Raw genomic sequence first — 16,615 nt, forward strand, 5'->3', positions numbered from 1 at the left:
GGTCTATGTCCGCCCCTAAACATCTTACCCCCTATCCAACGGATAGGGGATAAGATGTCTGATCACAGGGGTCCCACCACTGGGAACCCACCGCGATCTCTCCTGCCGCACCCCCTTTCATCTGCTGCATGATGACGTGCGTTACAGGGGCGGGGAATCCTGATGTCATGGACCCACCCCCATGTGATGTAATGCCCTGCCCCCTTAATACAAATCGATGGAAGGGGGCGTGGTGGTCACCACGCCCCCTCCCATAGACTTGCATTGAGGAGGCGGGCCATGACATCACAAGGGGCAGAGGCGTGACGTTACGTTACCCCGGCCCCTGTATCACCCGTCATTAGGCACGGATCGAAGTTCGCTCTGTGCAGCAGATGACAGGGGGTGCGGCAGGAGAGATCGAGGGGGTTCCCAGCGGCGGGACCCTGGCAATCAGACATCTTATTTGTCATCCTCTTTGGATAGGGGATAAGATGTCTAGGGGCGGAGTACCCCTTTAATCTTTGCCCATTATAGTAAACATTTATTAAACTTTTTATTATTTTGCACATGTAAAGTTGTTTTTATGTCCTGGAAATTACCAGACATCCCCATTGTGGCCCTACGGGCTAATTTAGTCTATTCCTGTATTTCATTTTACTATATATGCCATATCAGCGATGGCATGTGGGGCCTCTTTGCTGGCACTCATACCATAGGCTTGTCCAGGGCCAATGCTACCATAATGCAGTTAAGGCAGCTGCTGAAGGGCACCCAGGGGATGGGCAGTGGTGAGGTGAGTGGTGTTTTTTTTCCATGGGGTCTGCAGTTGGGTCCCCATAATACTATATTCTGGACAGAATGATGATCCTAATAATATATGGGGGACAATATGAGGGTCCTAATTCTGTACAGAAGATGGTATAGAAGTCCTTATACTATATGGGGGACAGCATGGGGTCCTAATATTATATGGGGGATAGTATTGAGGTCCTAATACTATATGTGGGGCAGTATGAGGGCCCTAAAACTGTATAGAGGACATTGTGAGGGTCCCAATATTGTATGGGGGGACAATATGGGGGTCCCAATACGACATGAGGGACAGTAACAACTATAACAACTATATGGGGGAAGTATGAGGGTCCTAAAACTGTGTTTGGGTCCTACTGACTATTTAGGGACAGTATGAGATCATACTGTTTGGTTCAGACAGTTGTATGAGGTGTTTTTCTTAAAGGAATTCTCAGTATACAGGTTTATTTACAATTTGGCACTTTTGAGAATAATAAGTTGACTCAGTGTTCGGGTTTGGCAACTGGGTTCAAAAAGAAAATAGCCATCACTGCTCTATATGGACTTCAAATGTGACATGATTTGGCCTTGTTATGTTTTTTGACGATTACTATGTGACAATGGCCTTGTTTTGTATTGTTGTGCAAATTTCAAATTTTCACATATACAATTGTTATAAAAATGAGTGCCTGCCATCTCTGCTGATAATCTAGTAAATGTATTCTTCATGAAATAAAGAGCAACTTGGAACCACTTTTCTGAGAACTCTGCTTTGTACCACTCCTGTTATTCCTCTCTTAGTTATGAATAAATTGACAACTGGTTATTACTCGTTGGGGGGTTGTTGAGAAACAGTTTAATACTGTCCAATAAATGCTGTTAGTATCAGACTATATAGGGGGCAGGGTCAAAACTATTGCTGTTGCAGTAGTATGGGTGTCCTGAGTCCTTCTTGGTCCGCCATTTACCACCATAGGTTGCAGGTTCTAGACTCCAGGAGTGTGCTGATGATATCAGCAATCCCACACGGCACACATTGAAGTCAATTAATCATGCCTCTTTAACCAGGCAACTGAAGCAACGATGCTCTTGAAGCCTCAGAGGCAGCAGGTCTTTATGGCATATGAGGCAGAAACCCTGGAAGAGTGTGTCCTAGGAACAGAGTTTGCTTGTTGGGAATGAGTATTTTTTCTTTAGAGAACATAGGGGCCATTATTAATGAGTTGTGGACAAAAGGGGGAGAATTTTTGACTGAGGAGGCCAAAGGGGGTTACTATTACTTAGTGGGGGCCATAGAAAGAAATATTGCTAAGTGGCGGCATAAGACTATATGGGTGTCCGAAGGGGGCCATATTACTGTGTGGGATCTAAAGTGGGCACTATTACTATTTTGGGGACACAATAACAGAAGTACTATTATTGTAGTGGACACCATGGTGAGAATTATAACCATTTGGAGAACTATGGGTGATAAAAAGATGGGGAAGGTGATGGAAAAATTAGAAGCCTAAGAAGTTTTTTTTCCAACAAATTCTGCAGAGATGGGTTGTGATGGTCTAGGTCAGATGAAGAAATATAGGAAAGTGAATGACATTGGATATAACTGCATGCTAATCTCTTATACAGTGTACAGATCCTGTGTGGAGCTGATATCCACCACTATATATCGTCACTGCCTGGAGAAAATTGCCTTGTTGTATTTACAGTAACAGTATGGTGCAATTCAGTCGCTGTGTGGTGGTAATATGTGTCTATGATGTAGTGGTATTATTTAGCTCTTATATAGTGCTATTATTGGTAATGCTGGTCTTAAAATAGTGAAATTTGTTTGGTTACAGTGGGTGGTAACATGTATGGTGAGGTTCTTGCTCCTTAAATAGCAGTATTATCTTTGAACTGCATACGTATATAATTTAAAAATATACTTTCCTACATAGATTGCTGTAAATTATCTGTACGCCCCACAACCCTGATTTTTATTATACAATATGTCAAAGAACTGTTCACTGCAGAGGCGCTGTATCTGCACGTTATATATTAGAAACAGTTTTTTCAGCCTGAAGTGCCAAAAACAGACTTTTTTATCATATGTGAACATGGCCTAAACCTGTAAAATTTATTGTGAGGTAATGTTCCCTCTCAGTTTTTTGGCCATATTTTAGCAAGACCAGGACTCTCGACAATAATCAAATATCTGAAAGAAAATTATAAAAGTGACCACCAATCAGCAATTCCGTACTTTGGTATTTTTGTTTACATTTACCACCATGCAGTTTCATTAACATTATATTTTAACCCGTTGAGGGCTTTGGGCGTACAGTTACACCCTTGGGTCCTGGTACTTAAGGACAAAGGGCGTACCTGTATGCCCTGAATCCTTAAGTGGTTTGAATCAGAGTAGTGAGTGTCGGCTACTATCAGTCATCAATCATGCTACTGCCAGTCATTTAACCCTGCCAATCACAGCGTTTAAAGTGATAATGAAAGTTGCCAGTATCTCAGTGGAGTTGTTTTAGCCAGGCTATATCAGTGCATCACTTATTATACTTACAGAAAACCAATCAGCAGATTTTAGCATATTTAACACTTGACAACAAATTATATATGCTAAAATCTTTATCCTCACCTTTATCCTGTGGACGTTTTTGCCCGGGATGTTGGAGATATGAAGTTATAAAGTCCCCCCAGCCTGTAAGTAGTTCTCTTGGCTGGGACTAATACTTACCGGGTCTCAAAGCAATCAAGACAAGGGGGCAGGACCACGGCCGGAGCGACGGGACCCAGTAAGTATAAGTCCCCAACTAGGGCACTACTTACGGGGCGGTCGGGGGGGGGGACTTTTTAACATCATATCTTCAATATCCCTGGTGGCAAAAACGTCCTCCGGGAATGGTGAGGATAAAGATTTTAGCATATATAACGCGCTGTCAAGCATTATATATGCAAAAATCTGCTGATTGGTCTCCTTTAAAATGTTTGTAAAATTATATTATATAAATTATATAAAATTATATAAATTATATAAAATTATAATTAAAATTATATTATATATATATATATATATATATATAATTATATAATTATATTATTTTTTATTAAAATTATTTAAAAAAATCTAATTACCCTTATTTTCCCATTTTACAAATAAAAAAATGTACATAATCGTCTATACTATTAAAATATGTTCATGATCCTGAACAGTAAACTGTGTAAACATAAAAAAAAATACCAAACACCAAAAATACAGATTTTTTTAATTATATTGGAAAAAAAATTAATAAAAAGCGATCAAAAAGTCCCATCACAATAGAAATGGTGCGAATAAAAACAGATCACGTCGCAAAAAAAAATTTGTCCTGTATAACGGAGAAAAAAAATTCTAGGGGTCAGAAAAGGAAATTTTTTTGCATACCAATTTTGCATACCAATTTTTTTAGTACAATAATAAAAAAAACTATATAAATTGGGTTTAATCCTATTGACTTACAGAATAAAGATACCTTATAATTTTTACCATAAAGTACACTGCGTAAAAACCAAACCCCCAAAAGTTGCAAAATTTCAGTTTTCTTTGTTTTGGGGTACATTTTATGGTAAAATGAAAGATCTCATTACAAAGTAAAATTGGTCTTGTAAAAAACAAGCCCTGATATGGGTGTGTAGGTGAAAAAATAAGAGTTATGGATTTCAGGAAGAGAGGATGAAAAAACGAAAAAGCCAAAATCAAAATTGGCTAAATCCTTAAATGGGCACAGTCAGATACAAAAACTTTTCATATGTTGTAAATCATGCAAAACCAATAGGTTTTGCAATTGCTTTCATTAGAAAAATTTTTCACACTAAAAAAGCCAGTCAAACAACTGCTTGGACACATACTAGTCCTGCTGTGTCCATGCATAATCAACTTTGTCATGAACACACTCCCTTGATTGACAGCTGTAAGCGCAGGGCTCACAGCTGGAGGAAAAATCCTCCCACTGTCAGCTTGTGTACCGCTACTGTCAGTGAGGACAAGCTGGGAGTTGTAGTTTAGCTAATGCTAGGGGAGATGTGAGCAGACAGCATACTGAGGGAGGGGCGGAGACCTGCACAGTGAGGCCACACCCCTTCACTTTGAGAGGAATTCAGACTAGTGAGCTAAATTATAAGTGTAATGAAAAAATAAATAAAGGTGCTAGACACATAAAAATTAGATGTACATGGTCAGGATTAGGTACTGAGTGATATATTTTTAAAAAAATTGTTTGTTGGATCTGACGGGTACGCTTTAAGGCCATAATGGGCTATGTCCTTAAGAAGTTAATAGTTCAAACATTTCTGTGGCCATATGAAATATATTTATTTATTTTTGTTTACATTCTTTTATTTGGAAAATGAGAAAAGGGTGTGATTTTTTTTCTTAGGAGTGGGGCTTATTCATATTTATAAACACTTTTTTTTATAATATCATAAAAGCAACAAGCAACGCTTGTAGATGTAAAGCATACAGATTGTGGCTTGCAGCCTATAAGTCTGTATTTCTGCCAGCAAAATGCTAGCAAATAAAGTACATACTTTAGAGAAAATGCAATGAGCTGACAAGCAGAAAAAGGACATGAAATACAAAAAAAGGAGCAGTGAAGAAAGGTTCAACCAGCACCTAGTCTTTAGACAATGAAGCCCTGGGATTTCTTTCAATTTTTCATGAAAACTCAGTTACCCTCTAAAAGGGTACTCCAGCAAACTGAACTTATCAAATACTTATCAGGTATTCACAGGACAGGGGCTAAGTGTCTGATCTCGGGGGTCTGACTGCTGGGACCTCCCGTGATCTCCAGTATGGGGCCCAGCTACTGTCCCCTGGCAGTCAAAGGGGAAAAAAAACTAAAAACTAAAAGCCCTTAAAGCCTTTTTATATAGTGTGAAAAAAGCCTTGTGCCAGTGCTGATTCCAGTGATCTCTACAATCACTTCTCCAACATTAATCACAGCTCTCAATGACTCTAAGAAGTACATGAATTTTCGTTTTAGATTTTTGGCCTATGATAATTGATCATTTATGAAGCATTTCCTGCAGCCAAATAATTGTTCCTAAGGATTACTCCGCCCCAGATATGTTATCCTTTATCCAAAGGATAGGAGATAACATGTCTGATCGCGGGGGTCCGGTCGCTGGGATCCTCCGCTATCTTCGGGTCGACACTGCGGCGTTACGGACATGGAAGCCTGGGGCTTCCGTGATCATGACATCACATCACGCCCCCTTCATTCCTGTCTATGGAAGGCCGCGTGACGGCTGTGTACATGCAATAGGAGGGACCTATGAGTGGAGGGTAAATCCAATATTATTAACATTTGACCGCTAAGCGGTCACTAAGACCCTAAATTTCCCACCCAATATAAAACTTAACGTTTAATGAGCCGAGATTAAAATAACCTCACACATATTGATCCATGGTGCATTGATTGGCATGACACTGCATGCTATAGAAGTGAATTGAAAAATTAGACTGTGGCTGCAGTCCACAGTCTATAGTGTGAGACAATTAAAAATCTAACACATTGCCCGCCCGCCCGACGTTTCGCCACAGGCTGTGGCTTTATCAAGGGCTAAGAGGCAAATGGCGTGCAAACAAGCCTTGCAGGGGTTTAAATAACCTCCTGTCTCTAACGTCATTAGAACATGTCACTTCCTGTATTAACATGACATCTCATTGGTTACAATCATATGCAGACTAATGATTGACCGCTTCCTGGCCAATGAATTTTAGACCAGGATGCATCTTGCTATATTCGTTTGATTGACAGCATCCTTGACCAACCAGCTGAGAACAATCAAGCTTCTGAACTCCTCATTGGTGCCGGAAGCTGTATACGTATGTGCGCCATCGGTCCTGCGCTAACTAATAGCTTCCCGAACCTCCGATATGGGCGCATGCGCAGTACGGATGCGCAGAAGAACGTGCGCGAATACTTAGTCATATACAGGCACTGCTGGAAGCTGCGCGACAGACATATGCGCCGGCACTTAGCCGATTTTTGGCATATGATTCACTCATGGCTATTGTGATAGGGCTGTAATACACAATATAACCACTATTGGGAACAACGACTGCATAGCAAGTGATAGGTTAATTCGAGAACACTAATAAGCTACTATCTAGCAATATAGGACGGCCAACCTAGCAACGTAGGTATAAGATCAGAGCAAGGAAATATTAATCGATAGAGGGAGGAGCAAATACTCATCTGTTCTGCATAGATGTAGTCATAATTAATTCATATCATCAACGGAAGTTAATCATAAATATAATTAATAAAGGCTTATAACGGCTCTTCTATATAGTAACAATTGTAATAAGTGATTCCTGTCCTACAAGAAGGCTGCAAAGGTGAAGCCTTCATTCAGTCCATTTGGACTTTGGGATTTTAATCTCCAAATCCAACGGGCTTCTTCTTGAAGCAGTCTGGTGTTAAGATTTCCACGTCTCGGACCTAGTTTACACTGGGTAATGCCACAGAAACGTAATTCAAAGGGAGCATCATTGTGTACAGTCCTCATATGCCTAGCAATTGGCGTATCTTGGTAGGTGTTAATAGTACTCATATGTTTTGAGATACGCCTACGCAATTGTTGAACTGTCTTTCCTACATAGATTTTAGGACAATTGCAAGTGGCTAGGTACACTACCCCCGTCGTTTGACAGGTGATGAAGTCCCTAATTTGATATTTCCGATTATCAATCGGATTAGAGAATTCTTTTGTACGTGGCATAAATTTGCAAAAATTGCACCGTCCACATGGATGTGATCCTTGAATTGATGATTTCAACCAACTGGATGCAGACTCCTCTGCATAAAAACTCCTAACTATTTGATTTTGAATATTGGGTCCTCTACGATAGGTTATAGAGGGGTGAGTAGAGATCACCTCCCTAAGGTCATTATCCACCTGTAATATAGGCCAATATTTCCTAAGTATATTCATGATTTTTTGATTGTGTTGATCAAAAGTTCCGATACACCTAATGATCTTTTGGCCACTATTGTCTTTAGCCAATTTGTGATCACGTAATAATTCAGATCTTGGAGTAGCCCTGGCTCTGGCGAAGGCCTTGTGAAGGACTTTCTTAGGGTAACCTCTATTGGTGAAGCGTCTATACAAGAGATCACATTCTTCTTGAAATTTAAGAGGATCAGAGCAATTCCTTTTGGCTCGTAGATATTGACTGATAGGGATACCTTTCTTCAATGGTACGGGATGATAACTCTTCCAATTGAGAAAACTATTGGTTGACGTAGGTTTACGATATATAGAAGTGTGAATGTGACCAAGTGAATCAATAGTGATAGTGAGGTCAAGAAAATGAAGAAATTTATCATGAATTTCAGAAGTAAAGTGCATATTAATATGATTAGTGTTAAGTGCTTGAACGAAGGATTGAAATAATTGTGTGGTGCTGTCCCAAAAAATCAATATATCATCTATATAACGACCCCAAAATAAAATGTGAGAGTTAAATTCTTGAAAAGTGTCAGAGAAAACGTGAGTGTCTTCCCACCACCCTAAGAATAAATTAGAATAATTCGGTGCACAAGGAGTGCCCATAGCAGTGCCCTTCAACTGAAAATAAAAGTGCCTATCAAAAAGGAAAAAATTGTGAGTAAGTAGAAAACGTAATAAGGTCAAAACAAATTTGTTGTGTGCTGTGTACTGAAGACCTTTAGTAGTTAGGAAATGTTGTACAGCATGAAGTCCCTGTTCATGTTGGATGTTTGTATAAAGAGATTCCACATCCAAACTAGCTATAAGAGTGCCTGGAGGGAATGTGATCTCCTGTAATTTCTTCACAGTGTCCTTGGTATCCTTAATAAAGGACGGAAGAGAGGAAACAAAAGGGGCTAAGAACTGATCTACATAGTGACTGATATTTTGTGTAATATTGTCACACCCTGAAACAATAGGTCTGCCAGGGATAGGGGAACTCCGTTTGTGCACCTTAGGAAGGGCGTAGAAAGTGGCTATTGTTGGCGATGGATTAAAGAGATATTTAAATTCTTCTTCTGTTATCAATTGGTCTATTCTTGCCTCTTGTAAAATTGTACGTAAATTCTGGTTAAACTCCTGAAGTGGGTTATGGTCAAGTTTACGATAAGTATCTTTATCATTCAACAGTCTCATCACCATAGCCTTATAATAACTTTTATCCATCAGGACGATGTTTCCTCCTTTATCAGAAGGTTTGCAAACAATCTCATTATTATGTTGTATTTCATCAAGTGCTCGGATTTCTTCCGTAGATAAGTTAGATGGAATATGGGGAGTCCTTGACCTTAGGGAACTGATCTCGTGTGTAACCATCTTAACAAAAGTATCGATATTAGAGTATTGTGACAAGGATGGTGTAAAACTTGACTTAGGTTTAAGATTAGAGAAGGGAGCTTCAACTGAGACAATTCCTGTCTCACTTTCTTCTTCTAGCTGTTCTAACATAGTAACAACTTGCTGATCTTGTTGTCTGTTCACAGCAGGATTGGTAGCAAGGTTTTTGTGAAATTTGTGTAGGGCAAGCTTCCTGCCAAATAAATTTATATCTTTAGTCCAAGTAAAAATATTACAAGGTGGTGTAGGGGTGAATGATAACCCCTTTTGTAATACGGACAGATGGTGTTCATTCAGAACTAGGGATGACAGGTTACAAATTTGCAATTGGTCACTGGTAGCATCAGTTATTGTCTGGGAATTGGATTGTATCCCCATTTGTCGCGATCCCTCAGTTGGACCCCTGGTTCTAAAAAAGGGTGAGGGGGATTCTGTGGTAATCCTCCCATATGAGTAATTGTTGGAATGCCAGGTGCCCGTGGGGCAGCTGTTGTTGCTGTAGGACCAGGTATCACTGGGGTCATATGTACCTCTGCAGGATTGGGTAAGGCAGAGGATAAAAATCCATGTGAGTACATGGAGGGATGGCCACCTCCTTGAGTAGTATGAGGTGGGCATGGTTGTAAATGGCCTTGTGGTCTAGGGGTGTTCTCAGATTTAAAAGTACCAGTATTTTTTCTGTAGGGTTGACGTCTCTTATTGCTCCTAGATCGCGATCTAGGGTGAAACCTCTTAGGGCCACTCTGGACGTTAGTACTATCCTCAGTACCTGAGTATTCAGAATCCGAAATATCTGTATACCTATTACCCTGAAAATCTTGTTGTTGTGATTTTAAATAAATCTGTCCTGTTTCAAAATCCCTCTTGTCTCGTACGTATTTCCTGTGTTTCCTTTCTTTAATCTCACTTAAAAAACTATCAAGATGTTTCTTAAGTTTTTGCTCCAAAAGAGGATACTCAGGTTGTGTTTGGAATATTTTAATTTCACTAATTTGTGTTTCCAACTGTATACCAATTTTTGTAAATGCACCCTTCTCAAAATCTAGTAGATATTGTAACATACGTAAGGAGTTTTCAGTTAAAAGTTGTTGCCAACCTTGTATAAATTCAGTTTCGTTTTGATGTGAGTTAGGAGTGATATTGATTCTTAAACCACGATAAACAATTTTTTGCTGGAGGTATGTTTCGAGACTGGCAATCTCCCACCAGGAACGATAATACTGTTTATAAGTTTTTTGTAAATCCCTAAAAGCTGAATTTATATCAACTTGATTAAAGGGAAGATTTTGAAGTGAAAAGACATGAGCAGCATCAGCTTTAGAGTGCTCTAAATTAGGTTTGTTGGACAGGAATCCAGCCATCAGTGCATAATAAGCTTGACAGTCCACAAAAAGGAGTGATTAACTCCAATTAATTAATGCAATAGGAGGGACCTATGAGTGGAGGGTAAATCCAATATTATTGGTTCTGAATGAACACCATCTGTCCGTATTACAAAAGGGGTTATCATTCACCCCTACACCACCTTGTAATATTTTTACTTGGACTAAAGATATAAATTTATTTGGCAGGAAGCTTGCCCTACACAAATTTCACAAAAACCTTGCTACCAATCCTGCTGTGAACAGACAACAAGATCAGCAAGTTGTTACTATGTTAGAACAGCTAGAAGAAGAAAGTGAGACAGGAATTGTCTCAGTTGAAGCTCCCTTCTCTAATCTTAAACCTAAGTCAAGTTTTACACCATCCTTGTCACAATACTCTAATATCGATACTTTTGTTAAGATGGTTACACACGAGATCAGTTCCCTAAGGTCAAGGACTCCCCATATTCCATCTAACTTATCTACGGAAGAAATCCGAGCACTTGATGAAATACAACATAATAATGAGATTGTTTGCAAACCTTCTGATAAAGGAGGAAACATCGTCCTGATGGATAAAAGTTATTATAAGGCTATGGTGATGAGACTGTTGAATGATAAAGATACTTATCGTAAACTTGACCATAACCCACTTCAGGAGTTTAACCAGAATTTACGTACAATTTTACAAGAGGCAAGAATAGACCAATTGATAACAGAAGAAGAATTTAAATATCTCTTTAATCCATCGCCAACAATAGCCACTTTCTACGCCCTTCCTAAGGTGCACAAACGGAGTTCCCCTATCCCTGGCAGACCTATTGTTTCAGGGTGTGACAATATTACACAAAATATCAGTCACTATGTAGATCAGTTCTTGGCCCCTTTTGTTTCCTCTCTTCCGTCCTTTATTAAGGATACCAAGGACACTGTGAAGAAATTACAGGAGATCACATTCCCTCCAGGCACTCTTATAGCTAGTTTGGATGTGGAATCTCTTTATACAAACATCCAACATGAACAGGGACTTCATGCTGTACAACATTTCCTAACTACTAAAGGTCTTCAGTACACAGCACACAACAAATTTGTTTTGACCTTATTACGTTTTCTACTTACTCACAATTTTTTCCTTTTTGATAGGCACTTTTATTTTCAGTTGAAGGGCACTGCTATGGGCACTCCTTGTGCACCGAATTATTCTAATTTATTCTTAGGGTGGTGGGAAGACACTCACGTTTTCTCTGACACTTTTCAAGAATTTAACTCTCACATTTTATTTTGGGGTCGTTATATAGATGATATATTGATTTTTTGGGACAGCACCACACAATTATTTCAATCCTTCGTTCAAGCACTTAACACTAATCATATTAATATGCACTTTACTTCTGAAATTCATGATAAATTTCTTCATTTTCTTGACCTCACTATCACTATTGATTCACTTGGTCACATTCACACTTCTATATATCGTAAACCTACGTCAACCAATAGTTTTCTCAATTGGAAGAGTTATCATCCCGTACCATTGAAGAAAGGTATCCCTATCAGTCAATATCTACGAGCCAAAAGGAATTGCTCTGATCCTCTTAAATTTCAAGAAGAATGTGATCTCTTGTATAGACGCTTCACCAATAGAGGTTACCCTAAGAAAGTCCTTCACAAGGCCTTCGCCAGAGCCAGGGCTACTCCAAGATCTGAATTATTACGTGATCACAAATTGGCTAAAGACAATAGTGGCCAAAAGATCATTAGGTGTATCGGAACTTTTGATCAACACAATCAAAAAATCATGAATATACTTAGGAAATATTGGCCTATATTACAGGTGGATAATGACCTTAGGGAGGTGATCTCTACTCACCCCTCTATAACCTATCGTAGAGGACCCAATATTCAAAATCAAATAGTTAGGAGTTTTTATGCAGAGGAGTCTGCATCCAGTTGGTTGAAATCATCAATTCAAGGATCACATCCATGTGGACGGTGCAATTTTTGCAAATTTATGCCACGTACAAAAGAATTCTCTAATCCGATTGATAATCGGAAATATCAAATTAGGGACTTCATCACCTGTCAAACGACGGGGGTAGTGTACCTAGCCACTTGCAATTGTCCTAAAATCTATGTAGGAAAGACAGTTCAACAATTGCGTAGGCGTATCTCAAAACATATGAGTACTATTAACACCTACCAAGATACGCCAATTGCTAGGCATATGAGGACTGTACACAATGATGCTCCCTTTGAATTACGTTTCTGTGGCATTACCCAGTGTAAACTAGGTCCGAGACGTGGAAATCTTAACACCAGACTGCTTCAAGAAGAAGCCCGTTGGATTTGGAGATTAAAATCCCAAAGTCCAAATGGACTGAATGAAGGCTTCACCTTTGCAGCCTTCTTGTAGGACAGGAATCACTTATTACAATTGTTACTATATAGAAGAGCCGTTATAAGCCTTTATTAATTATATTTATGATTAACTTCCGTTGATGATATGAATTAATTATGACTACATCTATGCAGAACAGATGAGTATTTGCTCCTCCCTCTATCGATTAATATTTCCTTGCTCTGATCTTATACCTACGTTGCTAGGTTGGCCGTCCTATATTGCTAGATAGTAGCTTATTAGTGTTCTCGAATTAACCTATCACTTGCTATGCAGTCGTTGTTCCCAATAGTGGTTATATTGTGTATTACAGCCCTATCACAATAGCCATGAGTGAATCATATGCCAAAAATCGGCTAAGTGCCGGCGCATATGTCTGTCGCGCAGCTTCCAGCAGTGCCTGTATATGACTAAGTATTCGCGCACGTTCTTCTGCGCATCCGTACTGCGCATGCGCCCATATCGGAGGTTCGGGAAGCTATTAGTTAGCGCAGGACCGATGGCGCACATACGTATACAGCTTCCGGCACCAATGAGGAGTTCAGAAGCTTGATTGTTCTCAGCTGGTTGGTCAAGGATGCTGTCAATCAAACGAATATAGCAAGATGCATCCTGGTCTAAAATTCATTGGCCAGGAAGCGGTCAATCATTAGTCTGCATATGATTGTAACCAATGAGATGTCATGTTAATACAGGAAGTGACATGTTCTAATGACGTTAGAGACAGGAGGTTATTTAAACCCCTGCAAGGCTTGTTTGCACGCCATTTGCCTCTTAGCCCTTGATAAAGCCACAGCCTGTGGCGAAACGTCGGGCGGGCGGGCAATGTGTTAGATTTTTAATTGTCTCACACTATAGACTGTGGACTGCAGCCACAGTCTAATTTTTCAATTCACTTCTATAGCATGCAGTGTCATGCCAATCAATGCACCATGGATCAATATGTGTGAGGTTATTTTAATCTCGGCTCATTAAACGTTAAGTTTTATATTGGGTGGGAAATTTAGGGTCTTAGTGACCGCTTAGCGGCTGTGTACATGAACGCGTCCGCAACGACACAGTGCCGGCCTGGGTTTTACGCAGTGCATTTTTTTAAATTAACATTTAAAATGAATTAGAAGCCTAACAATTTTACTTGAAATTTTGAAATGTTTGGAAATTTGAAAAGTAATTATAATTTTTTTTTTTTTAAACTGTAGTTTTTGTTGAAGAATTTTCATAGCTACAAATCAAAATAGAAAAAAGAAAAACACAGCAGAAACATCATAGGAGCCAAGGCCCATTAACAAACAAGGCTGAACAAGTGATTATATTCGCCAGTGATAAAGTCAGACAGACTAGTGAAGCGACCAAGTCGCTCCACCAACCTCCGGGACATACATGGGGAACATTTTTTTTCTTTTTTTATGTGCTGTGAAAAGTTTTTAGAAACTTAGACAGTGGTAGAACATAGGGGGTGGTATACTATGGTTTCAGGTCTGGTCACAAAACCGGATATGGGGCAAAAATGAGCCGACCGGAGTGACTGTTTGACTCAGGTCGGCTCATTAAAGTTAATGGATTTCTGCGCCGGTCCGGCTGGGGTATGGTAGCACCCGGTTTTCCCCTACCCCAGCCGGATACGGCAGCTATAGGCTACAAATGTAATGTGAATGCAGCCTTAGAAGTGTATTCTTTTAAGCCTTTTTGTGTTGATGGTATTAGCATAAGTCAGTGTAAAATATTAAAATTAGTTTTTTTGGTTTTCTTTACACATGCATCATTTGTGGGATACATTTGTTAAAAAAAGGTTCAGAAATTAATGAAATGCATTCCAAATTTTATTACACTGCTTGTCCCAGGTTAGGGAGTACCCCTGCTTAGGCGATATTTGGAGCACCATTTGGCATTCAGGATATCATTATACAAATTATAGGCCACACTTCATCTTGCAAAGCATTCTAGCTGTCAGAACAATACCGCACCCCCGGAAGTGACCCCATTTTCAAAACTACACCCCTTTAACGACACAGGACGTATATTTACGTCCTGCGCCGCCTCCCGCGGTATGAAGCGGGGTCGTGCTGCGACCCCGCATCACATCGCGTCGGTCCCGACGCTCATCAACGGCCGGGACCCGCGGCTAATACCACACATCGCTGCCATGTGTGCTATTAACCCTTTAGAAGTGGCGGTGTGTGCTATTAACCCTTTGACCTCCGCTTCTAAAGCGAAAGTGAAAGTATCCCTGCTAGTCAGTCGGGCTGTTCGGGACCGCCGCGGTGAAATCGCGGCGTCCCGAACAGCTTGCAGGACACCGGGAGGGCCCTTACCTGCCTGCCTCCGATCGACGAAAGACTGCTCCGTGCCTGAGATCCAGGCAGGAGCAGTCAAGCGCCGATAATACTGATCACAGGCGTGTTAATACACGCCTGTGATCAGGATGAGAGATCAGTGTGTGCAGTGTTATAGGTCCCTATGGGACCTATAACACTGCAAAAAAAAAGTTACATTTTTTTTTAATAAAGATAATTTAACCCCTTCCCTAATAAAAGTTTGAATCACCCCCCTTTTCCCATTAAGAAAAATAAAACAGTGTAAATAAAGATAAAAATAAACATATGTGGTATCGCCGCGTGCGTAAATGTCCGAACTATAAAAATATATAATTAATTAAACCGCACGGTCAATGGCGTACGTGCAAAAAAATTCCAAAGTCCAAAAAAGTGTATTTTGGTCACTTTTTATACCATTAAAAAATGAATAAAAAGTGATCAAAAAGTCCGAACAAAACAAAAATCGTACCGATAAAAACTTCAGATCATGGCGCAAAAAATGAGCCCTCATATCGCCCTGTACATGGAAAAATAAAAAGTTATAGGGGTCAGAAGAGGACATTTTTAAACGTATAAATTTTCCTGCATGTAGTTATGATTTTTTCCAGAAGTACGACAAAATCAAACCTATATAAGTAGGGTATCATTTTAACCGTATGGACCTACTGAATAATGATAAGGTGTCATTTTTACCGAAATATGCACTGCGTAGAAACGGAAGCGCCCAAAATTTACAAAATGGCGTTTTTTCTTCGATTTTGACGCACAATTATTTTTTTCCGTTTCGTCGTGAATTTTTGGGTAAAATTACTGATGTCACTGCAAATTAGAATTGGTGATGCAAAAAAATAAGCCATAATATGGATTTTTAGGTGGAAAATTGAAAGGGTTATGATTTTTAAAAGGTAAGGAGGAAAAAACGAAAGTGCAAAAACGGAAAAACCCTGAGTCCTTAAGGGGTTAAGTATTCGCTTAGGGCAGTGGTGAGTACATTGAGCCCTTATTGTTTGGCTGGAATTATTTCAAAGTCAGTGGAGAAAATGAGAAAAAAAAATTTCACAACTGCTTTATTTGTGGGACATCAGTTTTGGTACATCGCCTCTGAAATGGAGGAAATGTGCCCCATAATTTATTATGCTGTTTGTCCAGGGCTGGGGAGTACCCCAACTTACATATTTGGTTTAATAAGACCCAAAAGGAGGGGGGACGGGACTTTTTAACATCATATCTTCAATATCCCTGGTGGCAAAAACGTCCTCCGGGAATGGTGAGGATAAAGATTTTAGCATATATAACGCGCTGTCAAGCATTATATATGCTAAAATCTGCTGATTGGTCTCCTTTAAAATGTTTGTAAAATTATATTATATAAATTATATAAAATTATATAAATTATATAAAATTAT

At 39.5% G+C, this 16,615-nt stretch overlaps 1 protein-coding gene across 1 annotated transcript in view; it reads right to left on the bottom strand.

Annotated features, from left to right (window-relative positions):
• CGA (glycoprotein hormones, alpha polypeptide) overlaps positions 1 to 16,615 on the bottom strand; it is a 36,213-nt gene that overhangs the window by 13,049 nt on the left and 6,549 nt on the right. The window lies entirely within an intron of this gene.

This window comes from Hyla sarda, chromosome 3 (genome assembly GCF_029499605.1).
Source record: "Hyla sarda isolate aHylSar1 chromosome 3, aHylSar1.hap1, whole genome shotgun sequence".
NCBI lineage: Eukaryota > Metazoa > Chordata > Amphibia > Anura > Hylidae > Hyla > Hyla sarda.